Below are 21,277 nucleotides of genomic sequence, written 5' to 3' on the forward strand. Positions count from 1 at the left end.
TTGTGTTCTGTCTTTTCCAACAGTGAATCTGAACAGGGGAAAGTAGTTTAAGAGGGCTAGCCATTTAGGCAGTAAGCTGGATACTTATAAACAAAACTTGATGTGGCAGGTATGAGAGGAAATTCATCATCTAACAGTTCTTTGTGAATTTTTATTTCATAATTTCTTGGACTGAATCATTAGTTTATTTTTGTCAAAATTCTTAAATTCCAAGAAAACAAAACATAGGAAAGAAAGACATGACAAGTTATTGGGAAGGTAACTGGATGCTTAGATAATCAGAAATTGTACTCTGTTTACTTTGATCTGGTGCTTTATACAGAGGCAGTGCCAGGTCAGAATATGATGTGAATTAACTCAGCATTATCTCTGTTTGTAAGTAATCTTCGAAAGTGATGGATGGGCCTGTTCAGATTGACTGTAGCATCAACCCTAAGTGGTCTATTGCTACTGTTGAATTTGAATGATGGCATTGATTGCTATGTCATTCTACTTTCAGTAACTACTCATTATTTTTGGAAGATTGAAAATGGATGCCACAAATTGTGGTTGCAATTGATGTCGTGTAAAATGGCATTAGATATGACCCAACTTTTAAGGTGAAATTATTTTATTTTTATTAAAATGCAAAATATATAAACAGGTTCTAGCTGGCCAGATATATCCTTGATGGTTTGGTGGACAAATGCACTGTCCGGTACGTTACTGATAGACTAAGAAGCTCCCAGGTTTGATCCCTGGTTTGTGCTGAGTTTGCAAATTCCAACTGGGATGATGGTAGGGTTGCTACAGTTGGTATCTGCACCCTGGGTTAGGAAGGGGAAAAATCAGCTACGGTTCCAGCTCCCAGTCACTATGCAATTACCCTTGTCGGAAAGTGTGCATGCGTGGACATCAGGGCAGGACAGGATTGACTTAACTGTGATACCACCCACATTATACTGACATTCACTGTCTGTTGAAATACTAGAGAGCACTGGCCTTCTGTTTTACAAAGGGTTCCACTGGTCTCCCACCAGAGTTATGGCAGAAGAGCAGCAGAATGCCTGAATAATTTCAGGTCCCTACTGTTTAGGCCAATACATGAAGATTACCCAGTTGGATGAGATACTGGAGGCCTGCTGACTCCTGTGCAACCATATTCAATATGGCCCAACGGCTTTAGGAAAAGAGACGAGAAAATTAGAGAGGGGGAGTGAATCCATTGGGTCCCTGCCAAAATAGGTAAGAATAATATTTTGGGCCCTATTCATCTTGCTATCACCCTCTGGTCTGAAAGGATCCCTGCCCCAAAGCAACTTCTCAGGGCACCACTGGAAATGGGTGTCCCTTTGTCACAGGGAGAAGAAATTGAGGTGGGAGGGCTGGGAACACTGAGCCTGGGAACACAGGCCCATGTCTGGTCAATTGTAAAAGCCCTGGATATTCTGGGCAATGTAAAGAGAGCAGAAAGCCATTACATCAGGTCTCCACCTCTCCTTTTCCTCGCCAAAGCATCTGAGAAATAAATGTTATTCAGGCACTATGGGGAGCAATATCAGGGCCAATCAGTCATAGCATTCAGACCGAACTGAGTGTCGCTTTACACAATGTGAACAAGAGCTCAATCTTTCCATTAGACGTCCGGACTTCATTCATTCAAGTAATCTGCAGAATTACTTATTTTCAAAAGATTAGTGTTTATATCAGAATTTGGAGAAACATAGAATGAAGAATGGAACTTGAGATAGGTACTGAACCAATGCTTCAGGGCATAGAGTAATAAATTCAAAGCTTGCAAGGAAGTTGTGTGTTTCACCCTCTCTCAAACCTCAAGGAGCTGGCTAGAACCTTATAAGAAATTTATTTTGCTGCACCTCCCCTACCTGTGCCCACCAGTCAACCGAGCTCAGGGGTACTGATGGTCAGATATCCTTTATAAATGCACATTGTTGTATTTACAATCATACTCTTGTCACTATAAATTGGGAGGCTAGAGGTAGGTTTGAGGTAACAAGTTTGTCCATAGTCTGGAATCGATTGAATACTATCTAGTAGTCTTTCCCCCCATTTGTAACTGGCCCCTTTCCTCCACTTCTCCGATAGATAGTGGGGCTGATTTTCCTGTTAATTTAAATGGATGGAAAATCAGGTGGCTCCTTTACTGGCATGCAAATCCTCCCCACTCAAATTTCCTCTGTATGTTGTGCCCAGGCAATCCAATAGAATACAGAAACATGAAAACCTGTCCCAGTGAATGTCTCAGCTCAAAACAGTGATTGGCATGTCTCCTCCACCTGACCTGGGAGTGTTTGATGGGCCCATGTAAAGGAAGAATCCCAGCATATAGCCCATGCTGTACTAGTCATGGCAGTACTTGATCATATTGGAGTATGTCAATTTGTTCCATTCTCACCTTGATGAGCACAATTCCAAATTCTGATATAAACACTAATCTTTTGAAAATAAGTAATTCTGCAGATGTTGAATGAATGAGGTCCGGATGTTTAATGGGAAGATTGAGCTCTTGTTCACATTGTGTAAAGTGACACTCAGTTCGGTCTGAATGCTATGACTGATTGGCTCTGATATTGCTCCCCATAGTGCCTGAATAACATTTAGAGGTCAGCACTAAGAAATGCTACAGATTTTAAGTTTTTACAGAGTGCAAAGAAAATCAGACACTTTGGGCTCAATTTTAAAAGGGTGGCAGGATGGCAGCGGGGGGGGGTCAATGGGCGTGCGGCAAACCCGGACGCAATAGTGACTTAATTTGTGGCCATTAACCTTGTTTTTGGGATTGCCGACCGAAAGCTGCGCAGTGGGCGGACTGTGCACTCACATGGCAGGTTGTCAGCTGGAGTGTCTCTATTTAAAGGGCCATTGCTCCAATGGATTTTGCTGGAGCAAAGATCAAGAAGACACAATGGAGCAGCACAGAGGCAAGGCTGCTCCAAGATTCAGTGATGCCTCACCTGAGGTGCTACAGGATGGGGTGGCGAGGAGGAGGGAACTATTTTATCCGGCCAATAGGAGGAAGCACCCTCCCTCTGCCACCAAGAAGGCCTGGCTCGAGGTGGCAGATGAGGTCACCAGCAGCAGCAACATATCCCACACCTGGGTCCAGTGCAGGAAGCGTTTCAATGACCAAACTAGGTCAGCAAAAGTGAGTACACTTACTGATTCTCCTACACTCCGTGTTCCAATCTCCGCCACCACACCCACCCCCCCCACACACACACTCAGTCTGCTCTGCCAAGACCACGCCATAACATCACTTCTCACACCCACTTAAGGCTCATCCTTAAGTTGCCTTCACTTCCTGAGCACTTCCGCAACTCCCCATTTGTGAACCCACCACTACCACTCACCCCAATCCTGATCCAATGCGATGTCTCTGTCTGATACACACCCTCTGATGTGTCTCTTTCATTGTCACCCTCACCCAAAGCAATGCATTCATCGGCTGACCACTTCATCATCACTCACTCACACATCTGTACTTTCTCCCCTTCTAGGAGAAGAGAGCCCAAAATGCATGCAAGAGGGCGAGGACTGGAGGGGGGCCTCCACAAATAGTGGTCCTCACAGATGCGGAGGAGGAGGCCCTGGAGATCAGCCGCACCCTCGAGTGCCTGTCCATCGGGGACGCCGAGACTGGCATCCCACAAACGTCTGGTGACACAACTTTAACATTCAACACACACAACATGAATTGCTGTTAACAATGATTGGCATGTTGAACACCTCAGTATGCTCATCACAACATGACACATCTGTGATGATGCTTAATATTGCCTTCTTTCTCTTACAGGCCCTTCAATGACTGCAGTGACGGCAGAAGGTGATTCCTCAGAGGAGCTCCAGGCCTCTGAGGGAGCTCCATCACATCTTAGCGAGCCATCCACCAGTGCAGATACTCACACCTCGGTGGGTCCTAGTAGTCAGTTAGTTGGGTTCGCACCTGGTGAGTCAACACACAAGCGAGCACGAGCAGACACTGGTGGCGGGGCAGCTGTGGAGAGTCCGCGTTGGTGGGCGCACTCCTCTGCAGGCTCTGCTCAGCTTGATGCAGAAGCTGAACCCAGGGGCAATCCTTTAAAAGGAGAATGATTGAGGGACAGCAGCACATTTGCAAGGTACTCGAACAGGTGCCACGCACACTTTCCACAGTAGTGCTGAGGACGGAAGTGTCCAACTCCTGCATGAGTGGAATGGTGGCACAGGTACGGGAGGGAATCTCTGAGATAGTATCACAGGGACGTGAGCAACTGTCTGAGATAGTGTCGCACATAACTGCTGAAATATTTGAGATAGTGTCGCAGTTAAGTGCGGGAATGTCTGTGATGGAGAGAAGGTTAGCCTCTGTTGAGCTTCAAGCATGGCTCACAAATGAGTCCATTCAGGCCCTAACAACGGTCGTTCAGACTCAGGGTAAACAACATTCTGCCGCCTTAAACAGGCTGACAGATACTTTAGAAGTGGTCTTACAAGGCATCACACATGTCCTCCAAACTGCTGTCCAGCAAGGTGGTTGGAGTGATGTGGGCCTTGCCCAGGAGAGGGATGATGGTGAAAGGGGACATAGAAGTGGGCACGCCACTCAAAGCACTCCCATTTCTCACCCATTGCCCCCCTCTCAACCAGTACCCACAATGCTGCCTCCTTTCCAGGTGGCAGAGTCTGCCCCTGCACAGGTACAGGTGGAGCAGTCTTTGGAGGGGTTCTCATGGGGTCCAAAACCAGATGCTGTAGGCCAAAAGCATCTAAACAGTCAAGGCGTGAACACGAGCAATTTGCCACTACCTCTGCTGCAGCCACAGGGGATGCACCACGTAGAAGCGGTAAGAAGAAAAAGGCTAAGGATTTGTGATCACGAAGGGTATGCACAAGGGTGTCTGACAGACTGTCATGTTTTTCATTTATATTTATTTTTTGTTAAAATCACATTAAATGTTATCATTCTCACCACTACTGCCACATCTTGCCTATTCTTGACTGGCTTTTGTGATAGCTCACTTTCATGAGCTTCACCATGAACAGCAACACTTGATGCCACCCAGTGGGTCACTTTACAGTGGGTGTATGTGTAGTTGCAGGACTGTTTTTGTGTAGTTGCAGGACTGTTTTGTGCAGGGAGGGTGTGAGGGGGGGGGGGGCGGTGCTGGTGTTGGCGCTGGTCTTTCCAGGTGGTGTGAAGACGGGGCTCTTCTCACTTTCTGATCTAACAAGAACCGTTCACATATGAGTGACTCCCTGGCCTCATGAGCAGCCAGGTGAACCGCTGCTCTGCTCATAGGTTCATCCTCCTCCTCCTTCTCAATGTGGATGGCAGATGTGGATGAGGGGGTGGGGCCTTCTCAACCGGTAACCCTCTCTGCTGCACCACGTTGTGTAGGACACAACACATTACTATAATGCGACCCACTGTCACTGGTGCGTATTGAAGTGTTCCCCCAGAACGATCGGGGCACCAAAATCGCATCTTCAGCAACCCTATCGCATGTTCAATTATAGACCAGGTGGTGATGTGGCTGTCGTTCTATCAACGCTGTTGCTCACTGATGGGGTTCCTCAGAGGTGTCATGAGCCGTGTGTGCAGGGGGTATCCCTTGTCCCCGAGGAGACAGCCCTTAAGGATATTCAGTGAGTGGAGGAGGCTCAGAGTGTTGGATTCCCTCAGAATGAACGAATCATGGCCAGACAATCTGGCGCACACATGAAGAAATCTTTTGCGGTCACAAATGAGCTGAGCGTTGATGGAGTGATACCCCTTTCTGTTGATGAACAGCCTTGGCTCGTGTGGAGGTGCTCGGGTTGCTATATGGCTGCAATCGATTGCACCCTGCACCCGTGGAAAATCAGTCACAGAGTGGAATCCCACTGCCCTCTCCATCTGGCTGAGGTCGTCCATGGGGAAGTTGACGTATTGCGAGGCCCTGCGAAACAAGCCGTCGGTGACCTGCCTTATGCACTTGTGTGCAGACGACTGAGAGACCCCGGCGATGTCCCCGTTGGCACCCTGGAATGATCCGGAGGTGAAGAAGTTGAGGGCAGTGGTGACTTTAACAGCAATGGGTAATGAGATGCCGCCAGGCCCAGCCGGAGGCTGCAGATGTCAGCGAGTCACTCTCAGCCTCTGCATGCACTACTTCTCAGAGATGTCCAGGAAGCTGAGCCTTGGTCTGTAAACCCTGTTGCAAGGGTAGTGCCTCTTGCAATGTCGCTCCCTCTGTTGTTGCCCTCTGTGCTCTTGTGCAGGTACCTGTGGCGCAGCACTGTGTTGTGGAGCTACAAGTGGTGGAAGTTCACCTCGTGCCTGGCGAGGATGTTGATGTTGCTTGTCCTTGGATGTAGTGATGAATGCAGCCCTCCCATCCTGATGGCGTCAGTTTGAGGGGGTCCGAAAAGCTGGTAAATATGTGTAAACAGAACAATTCTGATTGTAAACCAACAATTTTCAGTCTAAACACAAAGCTCTCCCAGCCAAAAGTTTGTCTAAGAGAACTGAGTGCCCTGCTGCAATAACTCACCTTTTATCCCCATCTATCAAACAGGCATTTAAATATCCAAATGGCTGCCGGCTGAAACACAACTCCTTCACCATGGTGTGTTTCACGCAGCACGGGAAACATGTTGAGGCAGTGTTGAAATCGCTTGCCTTCATTGTAAATTGGATTTATGTACATTTCAAGTACTTAAAGTACTTGATTTAGTGTTTTAAATACCTTCCCGCCGGCTTTAATTGAGGGGGGACTTTTGGGTTTGTGATCAGCACGCGCACCCAGATGACTCTGGGTCGTGCACGTTCTTCAACATGTTGGAGCCGGGATTTCTGCCCGCTCCAGAAGATCCCAATTTTGCCCCTCCACCCCAAAGCACCCGGACTTCGGTTTTAAAATTGAGCCCTTTGTTACAAAGCACATCGCTAATCTTCCAAAGCAAGTTCCGATGAAGGGACTATTCACAACATTTTGCAAAGAACTGTTACTTACATACAGAATTGTCTGCAGTTCAAACCAAGCCTTGATATCTGACCTTCTTTAATATTTCACTTGAACTGGATGAGTGAGAGCACATGGTTTGTGTTAAACAGTTATTTAGATATGTTTGATTTCAGACCACATGGGGAATTCAGTGTATTAGGAAATCATTCCCTTGCCAACTGTTGTCAGTTTTTTTTACAATTTACTGTTGTATCCTGGAGTTCCTATCAGCAAGTAAAGCTAGGAAGTTAATTCAACATGTTCAGTGACAACACCAGCTGAAAATCATCCTGTTCACTCCTGGTCACTTTTTTCTACCCTAAATGAATTTTATTTTACACACTTGGAATAAGTTATCTTTCTCTCATTCTATCACTCCACTCTACCCCGATTCCACAAGGGCCCTATCCATGTTCTAATATGCACTGAACTCTCAGGCGAGTTAGTCACTCGGGCATTATGGCTCCAGCTTCCACCAGTGTCTGCCTTAATCAGGCTTTAGGAAGTCATGCAGGAAATGGTCAACTTATTAGGATAACAGATATTAGAATAACAGATATCTGGAATCTAATTGAGGGTTTTGGATGGTTTATAAAGAATAATGGATACTGCAGGGCAAGCTATAGACTGGAATCTAATCAATGGGTTCAGATGGTATACCTAGTGAACAATGGGAACATAAAGTTATAGTCCAGCAATTTTATTTTAAATTCACAAGCTTTCGGAGGCTTCCCCCTTCGTCACCTGACGAAGGGGGAAGCCTCCGAAAGCTTGTGAATTTAAAATAAAATTGCTGGACTATAACTTGGTGTTGTAAAATTGTTTACAATTGTCAACCCCAGTCCATCACCGGCATCTCCACATAATGGGAACATAGGAACATAGAAACAGGAGTAAGCCATTCAGCCCCTCGAGCCTGTTCCTCTGGATATCAAGGAACAAGTTACAGGCAGGAATCTGATCAGGGAGTTTGGATGGTGCCAGTATAGAAAAATGGATGCCCAGGAGTGCATTTTAGATGAGAATCTAATCAAAGGGTTCGGATGGTTTATATATATAGAATAAAGGATACCTAAGAGTGAATTACTGGCAAGAATCTAATCAAGAGGTTGGGTGACAAATGAATTTCAAGGTTTTTGTTCCAGAGATTAGATTACAGCCATGAAATGTCTCCTTGTCATCTGTTATTAATAACATATCATTGATGCTTTTGATCATGTGTTGGATTCGCTAATCTCACCCAGTTTTAAGCATTGGCCTATATCTGGAGATGGAGATAGTGCAAAGCAAGGATTGGGGGGTGTTGTGAAGAGATGAGACAATGTGAAGAAAGTGGGTGTATAAAGAGAAAACTTCATGAATATATTGACATTTTATATAAGTTGTGCTTTGTTGTAGTTATGATTTAACCTCACAGATGGTTGTTAATGATAGTTTGTGACATTATCACAGCAGTTTTACACAGACACCATGGGGGTAATTTTAACCCCCAAGAATGGGTGGGTTGGGGGCGGGTGGGCAGTAAAAATGGCTGATTTTTGGAGCGGGACTGCATCCCGGCTCCAAATCACCCACTTCTGGGTTTAACGTTTGGATGCACCGCGCAACAGAAACCCAGAAGTCCCGTCCCCACTTAAAGCCGATGGGCTGATACTTAAAGGGGCAATGTACCTCACTGCGATAGTGGAGGCACTTAATTTTTTGCGTATTAAAAATGTGAAACAAATTTAACCTTACCAGTTTGGTTTCCCATCGCTTCCGATTCATGTCAGGTGAATGCAAATGGGAAGGGCCGGATCCATGAGGCGAGTGCCTTTATTGCACTGCTTGTGGGCCAGGAGGAGCAGGAGTGCTTCATCCAGGCCCAACAAGCTCACCTGGCCGTCAGGAACCCCGTGATCGGCCGGCCAGCACCCCCCACCTCTGATGCTGGACGCCCCCCACCCTGATGTTGGACCCCCCCCCCCCAATGTTGGACCCCCCGATGTTGGACCCCCCCCCACCCCGATGCTGGACCCTACCTCTCGATACTGGACCCCCCCCCCCCACCCCTCTGATTTCTTGCATGGCCCATGAACACTCTCCCTTCCCTCCTTCCTCTCCGATTCATGGCTTCATTTCCTCCCGACAGGCAGCAAGCCTGTCAATCCGGCTGCCTGGTGCGTGGGAAACCCGGAAGCACAAATACTTACCTTCAATTGAGTTGCAATCGCAGATTGCGACGTACTCATCTGGCTTCCTGGTTCCCCGCAGGAATATCTGCGGACGCGCTGGGTTCCCGGCTCCAAGCTAAAATCATGCCCCATGTGTATACCACTCATTGGGCTATAGCTGACACTGAAAATGGAACAGAACTCTTTTTCAGAACTACTGATGCATAATCAACAGGAATTATAGAGGAGATTAAAATCAGGAAATTGTATATCTCCAGCCTAGTTAAAGTTAATAGATGGAAAATTATGGACTGGGAATGCTATTGCAGAAAATCTTCCCTTACATCTTTTACAACATGATGATGTCACTTGTAGACCCCTCCGTCCACCCGAAAGTATGTCTGGTGAGGCCAGGATCAGGCTCAGCTGCGATGCCCCCACTGCTGATAGTCACTGACCAGGAAATTGGCCTCACGTCGAAAGTGGGCGGCGCATCTGCAACGCGCTCCTGATGGTGATGTTCCAATGTTCACTGGAAATTGGGCCTTGGGCCTCATCTATTTAATACTGGTGAGCTGCAGATGCCAATTGGACATCCCGATGCAGCTTGCCGGTCAGGGCCCTAGAATATTCGGCTGGTTCTGAGGCAGGTAAGTGCTGGGAGGGGTGGGTGGCAAATGGGAGGGGAATGGGGGGGCGAGCATGGGCTGATAGTGGCCCACAATATTGCTGTGGAGCCAGGAGGAGCGCTCTTGCCCTTCATGGTTCCATATTAAGGTAAGTAAAAACAACAAAATCCACCTATTTTTCGATAGCCCTCAACGATCCCTTTAAGACTGCTGTAGACCCAGAAAAACTGAGCGAAACATGTTTGGCACTTTCTTCACTCAGTTTTTGCCAAATTTGGCATCGAGGTCCTAAGACATGCATTAGGCCCCTGATTAGCATATTCAAGGGGCCCAACTCCCTGGGCACACGGAAGTCGCTGGCTGATAATTTGGCAGCAGTTGCACTTCTGGAGGGCTCGAGCGTGGGAGATTGTGCCTGGAAATTGGTCCCCCTGACTCAATTTGCCCAGAAATCAGGCACAGTGGAGACCAATTTCTTCCCCAATGTCTAGACTTGCGCATAGAGAACAGCCCGTCGGTATTGTACTGAAGAGCTGCAGACACTTGTGGAATCATGCATCAGCAAGAGGAGGTGGCATCTGGAAAGAATGTCTTAGGGAAAAGAAAAAAAGTTATACAGCTCAATTAAAGCAGTTGACATTTGTGTGAAGTTAATTTCAAAATGTAATTAACTCTGTTTTACTGATCATCAAATTAATCCTCAGCCTAAACCAGGTACAAAAGCATCTGTTCTCATTATAAAAGAATCCTCTCAAAAATTCAGAAAAAAGTCTACCCAACCATCTTAGAAATTAAAACCAGTCACATAAAGAAAAAAAGAACATGTTTCTTGCCTCGTTTCATCATTTCTTGGAAGAAGCCTAAACCAAGATTTATTCCCTTGATAAAATAAAATTGGAGTTGAAGCAGCTGAGAAACCAAAGTTTTCTTCCCCCCCCCCCCCATCTAGTTTACGCTTGTTAATTTTTTTTCTTCCCTCTTCTCCTGAAGTCGCTGAGGTAGATTTTCAACTTGCTGCCTGGGCTTAAAACTGGCCTTTCAGTGGAAATAAAAATCGGGCGGCTGATCTGCAATGCCAGTTTTACGCCCGAGCGACAAGCTGAAAATCTACCCCACCGACTCTAGCTAGTGTGCAGATCACAGGCGCCAAACGTCCTCCAGATGATTGGGAAATTAATGGCGGAAATGTTGACAGATGAGGCGGAGTTGGGGGAAAGCATGACACCAATCCCAATTCTGTCACAGTTAATGTAGTGGATGAATCAGCTTCAGTGGGTTATAATGATCTTTTCTCATCCCTAACTTTTTGTCTGTGAAGTTCTTATGTTTTCATCCAATGTTTACACACAGACTTTGCAGCCAGGGGCCATAGGATAATAATCAGGAGTGGGAACCCTGGTTGATTTTTTCCCTCTTTTTGTAGCCCAGCAGGAAATTGTAACATCCCCATTACTGGGAGGGTGCAAACAAGTTATATGTATTGTTTTTTAGTCATTTTTTAAATTCAGCCATGTTCTCCCAAATACAGATGGATCGCTGATCTACACAAGTATATCACAGGCCTTAGATAAATCAACTGTCTAAAATCAGAAGAGAAAGCTTTTATCTTATCAGACTAAATTTGATGCATGGTGCATTTTATATTAAGGTAATTCATGTCTAATCGGAGGTGACAGTGTTTGAAGTTCACTAATCCAAGCGTGTAAAAGCAGTAATTTACAGTGAAACCATTCATTTGATGGCTGGTCTAGTGCGAGTGTTCTCTCATTACAGACTAAACATGAACTCAGCTACATTCTTATTTTATTTGTCTGTCATCCAGACTGAGAGTCCCATGTATACAGCAGCTCTAAATCACAAGCCAATCAAGGAATCATTTGGGAAAATGTTGAAAATACGCAGCAGCTTCATCTGCATGTGAAGAGAAAAGATAGGTTAAGAGAAGACCCTTGTTAGAACTGATCAACTGTGTATTGTCAGCATTTGTGTTTATTCTTTTTATCTGAATTAATATTTTCCAATAAACTTTAATTTTTATGGACTTTCCAGGATTCTGGCAAATTATGCAATTGGCTGCTAAAATTCACTGAGGAAAAATGCAGCATTTTGATTTTTCACACATAATCAGATGCAGTTGTACTTTAATGCAATACAAAAGCTGCTTATTAACTGATGATCTAAGTCCTCAAGAAATGATAATTACATCAATATGTTACTACAGTGAAGAAACCGAGATTCAGAAAAATAGCAAAGAGGGAACAGTTGGGCTCACAAATACTAAGTGAGGAAACAGAGAGAGAAACATTGGAAAAAGGGGAAACATAGAGACAGGGAAATGGTACAGAGATGAAATAGGGAGAGAAATGAGAGAGAGGAAACAGAGAAACATTAGCATGAAAAGATGGCAGTGAGACAGAGTCCTTATCACTTCGTGGCACAGCACTTTAGTACTCCAGAGAAATTTCGGACATTGTATTAAAATAAGAACTACCAGCTGTGAGGGCAACACTGCTAGTTAATCACTAGATGATCTATAGTTGATTATCAGGAGGTTTTACATCCTGTATGTAATATATGTCCTGTAACACAACCGTTCAGAGTACGGCATGTTGTCAGATCACTGCCAATGGGAGAAGGTAATCTTAATGCTTTAAAAATTGATAATAAAGAGCTACCCTACAGTTCACTGGATGAATGCACCTTCCACACAGAATTGGAAAGTCTTAGCTCTGATCCCCAGCTTGTATTGAGTTAGTTGATCTCAGCAGCAGTGGCAGTAACAATCCTACTATTGGTTTCAGGCCCCATGCCTTGGGAGGGGATAAAAATCTGCAACTGTTCCTGTACATGACAAATATCCAGTGACTTCTGCTGCAAAGCGCATGTGTTTGTGTATTTCAGGTGTGGACAGGATTGAACACGGATGTGGTGGTTGAATAGCCTGCCAAAATTGGGGGTGGGGGGTGAATTGATAAATTAGTCAGTAAGAACAATAACTTACATATAGGAAAACATCCTAAGGTGCTTCACACGAGCGTAATCAGACAAAAATTGACACCGATCCAAAGAAGGAGATACTGGGGAGAAACTAGAAAAAAATGCAGGTTTAGGGCTAGGGCTGGGGGAAACCTTGGGGGCACTTTGGCTTGGTTGGCAAGGGGAAGGGAGGGATACAAAAGAGGCAGCTGAATGAATGGTCTCAATCTTAGTGTCAAAGAGTTCATGAGCTCCTTGCACTTGTTGGAGGTGAGGGTGAAGGGGACAGGGGAGAGGGATTTAAGGAGACGATTAGTAGTGGAGAAAAGAAGACAGGTGTTATGTTAGTGAAGGGTTGAGGTGGGGATTTGGGGGAAGCAAAGTATCTGAGAGGGGAGAAATGAAAGGTGGCACGACTGGGTAACAAAAAGGGGAGGAGACAGGAGAGATGGGCATAAGAGTAGGAAAGAGAAGAGAAAGAAAAAGGAAGACAGAAGTAATGGACTCCATGGAAAAGAAAACCAGGCTGAGTGTAAAAGAGGCGGCCGATTCTCTAGCATCCATTTTGCACTAGCGCCAAAGTCGAATTTCAGTGCCTTTATTTATCAACCAATCCTCTTCCCTTTTCTACTTTTCTTTCTTGAAGGTGCTGACTTATAACTCTGTATAGTAGCATGGGCTCTGGGTGCCCTCTGGTATCCCGCCCAAGTGACCAAATGGAGTCATCATAGATGAGCCTCTTCTCCTCATCCAATATCCACACGAGGTCACAGTGCTAAGGCCCAGGATCGCTGGAAATTGTCTTATTTTTCCCTTTTCTCTAGCCCAATGGCCTTGAGGCCAATTATGTTTTTTCTTAAATGTAATAATTGCTAAAGCTGGCAGATACACTGACTCTCTCCTCAGTTGTTTTGGGGAAAGTATGTTTTGGGTTCAGTGAAATCCTCCTCATGGGATGAGGGTTAAACTGACACAACCTGTCCCAGCTGCTGTGGCCTTTCAGTCAATCCTTCTGCATGCCTAGGGAATAACAAGCTCACAAATCATGTTGCATTATTGTATCACAGAAGCTGTTATCAATAAAGCTTCATGTCCCTGACCAACCATTCTGTTTTGTTGCTGGGTTATCTTCTAATGGATTGGTACACACTCGCTGAAACTACATAGGGTCAAGCAATCATGAACTTGTCACACTTAGCAGGTACTTACTGTCACCAAGACAACAGAACATGATAACTACTGGCTCCCCTGGGGGTGACCTCCCCCCGCCCCTGTCAGACATCAGTGAATCTCCTGAATCCATTTTCCCTGGATCTTCTTTTTGAATTCATCACAATTGCTTTGAGGAGCTTCATGTCCAGCCATTATGCTGCCACTGACTAAGCATGCAAACTCTTTAAAAGCAGTTTGGATCTAAGGGGAGCTTTGCGTTTTACCAGTCTTACGAACGTGAACATGCACACAGAGATAGTTTGGAATGACAGCATTGGTGAAGCAACGATGTCACTAAGCCACTGATTCATTACATAATTATGTCTTCCCGTCACCTACCATTTCTAACTAATATAAGTTATTTTTCAAAATGAAAAACTAAAATTTATAAACACAAACACAAAAGAATTGCAGAGGCTTTGTGTAGCGGTTTATAACTCTTTGGTATTTGTCCAGAAGGTTCCTGGTGTAGCAGTAGGAGCCCCTGTGTATCTGAAAGAGACAGAAGCTTTGTATGCTAGCTGATATATTTTGTAAAGTTTTCAGAATAGAATTTTCATCCACCTGTGGGGCCTGGGTTCAAATCAAAATTGTCTGGGATGAAATCCTGTCTGCTGGCTGTGAAGATCTAACTGAAATGAATTTCAGTCATCTTAATCCAGCTCCCAGTAGGCATGTGCCTACAGCATGAGACTGGCTCTAATTCAGCACTAATTAATTCTAATTTGGCAATCTTACTCAGAGAATACAGGATGGCTGGTGTGTGAAATGGAAAAATGTCAATCAATAGAGGGGCATTCTTCTGAGTTTGGGTTTCACAATGTAACCTCAGTGACCGAGCAGATTGTCGGTAGCCAATACACCGATTGAAACCAGACGTATTAGCCAGCTAATAGGCAGATGTGGGCCCCATATGGGGATGCAGGCATGGATTATAGCCTGGATCCCCAAAAATTTAACAGCAATTTTTTAAAAAAGTTGTGTCCTTACAAAGGAGGCTAAGGGAGAATTTAAAAAATCTTTCCAGGATTGGGGGCGGGGGAGATGGTGGGAGCGGATGAGAAACCCCCCTTGCTGGCTACTTGCACCACAGTTAGTGGCTTCTGGGAGCAAGAGGGCAATCTAGATGGAGCCCTGGTGGCTAGGTTGTCTGCCATTGGCATGTTAATTAGGGATCTCCCTCAGCCCTGTAAACATTAGTAGGATTAGGGCCAGAGGTCCTAAAATCATTAAACATATCCAAGTATTGCACACTTTTGATTTAGGGTAAAGCTTTCTTTGCACTAACCTCTTTAAGCACTTTCAGATCAGATACGGTACAGGATAGATACAGAGTAAAATTCCTTTTCCACTACCACATCAAGCATTCCCAGGTCAATTGCAACACAGTATAGATAGGAAGTAAAGTGACTTTTATATTTTTCATCAAATGTTCCCAGATTGGGTTCAGTAGGGTTAAAAGCAGGTTTCTATTCTTTGCCCCATCAATGTGTTTTTATTAACCTCTGAAGAGAACCCCTGCTGCAACAGTGTAGAGTACTATTTCCATTTCTTCACCAAACATTCTTGGCATTTTTGAATCATACCGTAACATTTTGGACCGGTCTGTGCTGTGAGCTTGTAACCATTAGGAACTGGGGTGACCTTGCCCCAAACTCATTTTCTATAGGAGACAGCTGGCAAAGAGAGGAGATTTTGGTTTTCTCAGTCTGGGGTAGATTTGAACCCAAGGCCGAGAGAAGAATGGACAAACGTCAAATCCATTTTGCCACCTCAAGCCCTTGCTTACATGTTTATTTATCTGCATCTTTTCCTTTTTGTACTATCCACAGCCATATATTTGGTCATTGGTGAAGAGAACAAATGGGCTGATTTCACCCCTTGGTCAACTAAATAGGAGGAGTGGGTACTGAAGTACAACCCAAAGGTACATACATGCCAACTAGAAAACTAGCAAAAGCTGACCAACAGCTTTAAAATTGCTGATACAGCCCCCAAAAAGCCAATAATTCGAACAGCCCTGATTATAAACCTATGACATATGAAAACAAACAGTTACATAAAGTTTGTAACTCAAGCTGTAGATATATACAGCATTCCTTTACTTATATTGGAGGAAAGCAACATAAGCACATGAAAATCTGAAGGGAGAAATACAAATGTTGAAGACACAAAATTAGCCGTACATTTCCTGGAGGTCCGGGAGTATGGTTCCCTGGAGAAGTTGGAATTTTGACATTAAAAATGATGCTTTCTAGTTCATTTTAAGCACTTTCATACTTCACAATCTAAAAAAAAGGAAAATCAAAATGACTTCCCCAAAAGTTACTTCAGCAGTCATTCTCCCACATCCAACATCTGCCCCAGTTCACAGAGGCACTGTACCCCACCCAACTTCTGACTCTTTCATAGAGACACTGGCCTGAAATTTTCTCGAAGCTTGCACTAAAATAACAGCATAAGTATGATGCAATGCCGATTTGCAGCACAAAAGATTGAGGAAATTTTCATGTAAATGACTTTTACTGGTTTTTACAGTGCACCCGAATTTCCTCGATCTTTTGCACAGCGAAACCTCTGCTGAAACCCTCCTGCTCGTTAACACACTTCCGCTCCTATGCAACAGACCAGAGAACACAAGTTTTTTGCATTTACTTCAGTTTTGAACGGGATGTAAAATTATGGCCAAAATTTTAGACGCAGCAGGATCCAAAGTTACATTTCTGTTTTTTTTTTGAGTTGTCTTCAGTCTGATAAGGTGCATGACATCATCAGTCTGGTGTTTTATTGAGATTTCTTTAAACAGTTTTTTTTATTACCCCTCACTGAGACTTGCACTGTATTTTCTATAGCTTTGAATGCATTTTATGGCATCAGAATGAGTTACATTAAAAATTGAAAAGCTTCCACGTTCGTATTTTCTTAAACATGCTGGGCGAGAAATTGAACATCGTTTTGCCTGTTTTTTGGAGCGCAAAATGAAGGTCGGAGAGACCAATTTAGGGTCGTGATCTTCCGCATCCGATCTTCCCAGGAAGTGTGCCAGCAGCCAAATTGAAAGCTGGTGACCTCAAGGTGTCATCCATACAAATCATCCATTTCTCCTTTCATTCTCCCCCTCATTGCCATCTATTTGCTTCTCCATTTCCCCTCAGCAACCTGAGACTGCTGTTTATGGAAGTGATTCTGGTCATTGTGTACTATAGATGGGAATTCCTGCTCTAGTGAGAATTTTTGACTACATTCTGCAGGAGCCACAGACATTCCCATTAACATACAAGGCTGGTAGATTCAGCTGCGCAGAGTATTGACGAGCGCAACCCATGACTCACTGGCGCAAATCTGACGCAACTCACCACATGGAGTTTCTGGGCATTTGATTGTGTGCCAACAGGGTAGTCCAGAGCCTGTTTGATTATCTAATGCAGGGTACAATTACCCTGCATTAGGAAGTGATGATAAAGCCAGTGCTTGAACTTCAGCATACAAAGCAGAGAATTACAATCAATAACACTGTTAAAATTTGAAAGCTCCACAGGGAAAAGAAATTATGTGTGAAGCTTTCTCGCTGTAATTCCATGTGGACTAAACTTGATTAAGATAACTGATTACCTAATTCAACAAATGCAATAGATATGTTTCACTATATTTTCTGCACAGTTTTTTGAACTGATGCTGCAAATAGTCAGCAAGGTTGGGAAACTCTGAATTATAATAAGTGCAGGGCCAGTTTGCCAAGAATTGTTATGCTTGGATGCAGATAACGATAGGCAATTAACAAATCTTTGTCCCGCTGCCCATTTAATTAAAACTAACAAATACAGTGAATCATATATTTTATACAAAGACTCAAATTTTGTTTAATTATAAGCTTAGATTAGGAATTCTCTTGTCGTCTGTGCTTACTTAGGTAATATTATCCAGTGAGGAAGTGGGAAGGGGTGAGGTTCAATTTACTTCCATGTCCCAAACTAGAGAGGGGAAATATTGGCCAGTGATCATGCCCCTGATCAATATCAAGTCACTATTGCCGGGAACTCTGTACACATGAATGTCAGGTGAGGACAGGATCAGGCTTGGCCTTAATGGTCACTGTTGGTTGAACAGCTGGTCGATGCTCACTGTCAAGGCTGTCACAGGATGAATGCTCACTTGGTTGAGGTACCGGAGGTAATGCTGGTACATATGAACTGTATACTACCATCAAAGAAAAGAAAAGGGGAGGAAAGTGGAAAAAGATGATTGTGAATTCTGTGCAGCGGATTGATCTATTGGAATCCTATAGAATGGGATCAAATATGAAGTCATTTGTTCCATTGAAATTCCATACAATGGCAGTGAATGGCAAAGGATTGGTCCACTGGGACCATTCCCTCCCATTGTGTAGAATTTGAAAACATGGTCATTGGTCACACAAGATAATTACAGATTTACAAATGAGGGAGGCCATTCAATCCATCATAATTCATCTATCCAGAAGCACCCTGCAGTCCTCCCACTGCAGCATTAAATTGTTTCTTAAATGATTCTCATGTTTTTCCCCCACTACTCTAACCAAGGTGGGGACTCTGTGCATGGGAGTTCCTGCTTCAGTGACTCAGTTCGGACCAGACATAGCTGTGGAGGCCGGTGCACCGACTGAGGTGGAGTGTACCTCCCTCCTAATTGGCAGATGTGTGTTCCACTAGTGGGGCTCAAGTTATGGAAATGGCTTGGACCCCAAAGATAGGGATCTTTCTAAAAAGATGTCCTTACTCAAGGAGCTGAGGTGGACATGGCTGGGGTTAGGGAGGAGGGGCTGTGGTGGACGTTCGCTGGAATTTCCAGTCTCATAGGATAGGTAGGCACTAGAGTTGGGCTTGCACCTGCCTGTCCCTGCTAATTAGGTTCCCTCCCACTGATTCCACAAACTGTTGGCCGTTCCAACATTTCACTTACACTTCTGGATGGGATACACAAAAAAGCTGTTGCCTGATTGATGATCCCTTTCTCAGCTTTAGTCTCAAATCTCTCTATCTCTGCTGCAAGTGTGTACCACTAGAGTTTAGAAGAATGAGAGGTGATCTCATCGAAACATATAAAATTCTAACAGGACTAGATAGACTAGATGCAGGGAGGATGTTCCCGATGGCTGGGGAGACCAGAACCAGGGATCACAGTCTCAGGATACGGGGTATGCCATTTAGAACCGAGATGAGGAGAAATTTCTTCACTCAGAGGGTGGTGAACCTATGGAATTCTCTACCACAGAAGGCAGTGAAGGTCAAGTCATTTGATGTATTCAAGAAGGAGATAGCTATATTTCCTAATGCTAAAGGGATCAAGGGACATGGGGTAAAGGCGGGAACAGGGTACTGAGTTAGACGATCAGCCATGATCATTTTGAATGGCGGAGCAGGTCCGAAGGGCCGAATGGCCTACTCTTGCTCCTATTTTCTATGTTACAACCTTTCTTGTCTTTCTCTGTTTTATTCATAATCCTATAGCCAATATTCATCTCGACTTTTCCCTCTGGCTCCTTAACTACAAGTACCTTGTCTTATTTAATCATCCTCCTCCTTACATCTCCACCATATTGAAATCGAGACACATTGCACATTCTCCCACTCCAATTCACTCTTTCCCAAGACCTCAAAGGTGTGGGAGTCCTTACCTCCCTTGGTATTCTTTTTCTCCTACAATAGTCAGACTTTTAGTACTGAAGCTTGGCATCACCTCGATACTACTTCCTGATTTAACTCATGTTTTCTTTTACTCTTTTGAACCTTGATGGTGTCCTGCAGTATTGGTCCTTAACCAAGCTTTCTCAATAAAAATAAAGCACTGAGAAGCTCCATTAGTAAGCTTTAATTAGGATCAGCCAGGAAGGAATTAAACGATAATACTGGCTCCTTTAACCATCTCTCAAAGGTTTAATTATCCTAAACTGCTGCTTGCCTTACTCATGCTTTCACAATGAAAAGTAAAAATTAACGTCCAAATAAAACAGTTAAACTCAATTCAGTTTCCGTTTGATTTCAAACTTCAATGAAATCGATGCACCTTTTGACTGTTCTTGAGACCAGATGTTAGACAACACTTAGCGGTAATCTGTATTGATGCATTCAGCGTTAACTTGTGTCTAACCAGCAAGTATCCTGCATCCAACACAGCTCTCAGCTATCCTTTGCTTCAAGTACCATCTCTTCTGCTATCAAAATCAAAGCTCTAACCAACAACTCCATGTAAAGCTGAATATATTTTAGAGAAGCATTTGTGCTTGTCAAGGTTTCAGTTCTGGGTAATGGAACAGTTTTGGTACCTAAGGGACAAAATTCTAAGTTCAGGGTCCCTCTGGGGAGTCACACCCACCAGAAATTCAGGCACACACTGTACAAGATTTTTGACCCAATGTGGAGCACACACCTAAATTTGCAATATGTGTTGTGGTGAGCGAGGCTCCTCGCAGGAGTGCAAAGTGGAAAAATTACTCCTTAGTATTAGCACACACAGAGTAAAATGGCCTCGACATTACCACAAGAAGTACTCCCACCTCACATCAGGTACATCACTGGTTCGATGTAGAGTAAAGCTTATTCTACCGGTACTCAAGCACTCCCAGATGAGGTGTAGCACAGGTTAGATGCAGGGGAAACCTTCCTCCAGTCCAACCTTAGAAAGGTACCTCTTACCTCATCAGATTGACACTTTTCTAGGTCCAACACCAGCCATCCTCATGTTCATTTAGTATGAGATTCCAATTATGTGTCAATTCATTGGCAGTTTGTACTGTGGGCCCAGGCCTACAAGAGACTTGCCTGAGAGTGACTTTAATACATTTCAAGTAGGATGTTTACTGCCAGAAGTGAGAAGCAGATGAAATAAGGCTTTTGGATATCAGTCAGGAATGGAATCAATCCCAGGTTTCACTGTGTTCAGACCTCATCTTCTATATGTCAAATCTAAACTACCTGCCACACCTCACAAAACATTATGGCTCGGAATTTTCTCAATCCCATTTATGCTGAAATTATGCCCAAAATTATGCCTGTTTCTACATCGATCTTGCCAACGGGAACTTATGCCCAAATTTCCTGCGGAGCTCATTTGCCTACATCGGACTGTACAAACTGATATAAAGCATGCACAAATGCATCACCACCAATAGGGTTAATAAGGAATGGGCTGCTGTCTTCTGCCATGTTGCCTCATTCTCAGCTGCTCCTGTTTTGTCTCGGCTGCTCCTCTTCCTCTTCCAATATTATGCGGAACAGGGGTATACTCAGTTGCTTTGTCCTTCTAAATATGGGGGGTGGGGGCTCTGAATATTTTTGGTTGCACTTGTATCAACCTTGCCTCAGTG

At 44.2% G+C, this 21,277-nt stretch overlaps 1 long non-coding RNA gene and 1 other non-coding gene across 2 annotated transcripts; both read left to right on the forward strand.

The window, feature by feature from the left end:
* The first annotated feature begins 28 nt into the window (after nucleotides 1-28).
* LOC137332723 (uncharacterized) lies at nucleotides 29-11,703 on the forward strand. Its single transcript, XR_010965727.1, has 3 exons — nucleotides 29-109; nucleotides 6,241-6,393; nucleotides 11,570-11,703. It is a non-coding gene; the product is annotated as an uncharacterized lncRNA (long non-coding RNA).
* Nucleotides 11,704-14,362: 2,659 nt separating this feature from the next.
* Nucleotides 14,363-14,421, forward strand: LOC137333199 (U7 small nuclear RNA). Its single transcript, XR_010965812.1, has one exon. It is a non-coding gene; the product is annotated as a U7 small nuclear RNA (small nuclear RNA).
* The last annotated feature ends 6,856 nt before the right edge of the window (nucleotides 14,422-21,277 follow it).

Source organism: Heptranchias perlo, chromosome 15 (genome assembly GCF_035084215.1).
Source record: "Heptranchias perlo isolate sHepPer1 chromosome 15, sHepPer1.hap1, whole genome shotgun sequence".
NCBI classification, from domain to species: Eukaryota; Metazoa; Chordata; class Chondrichthyes; order Hexanchiformes; family Hexanchidae; genus Heptranchias; species Heptranchias perlo.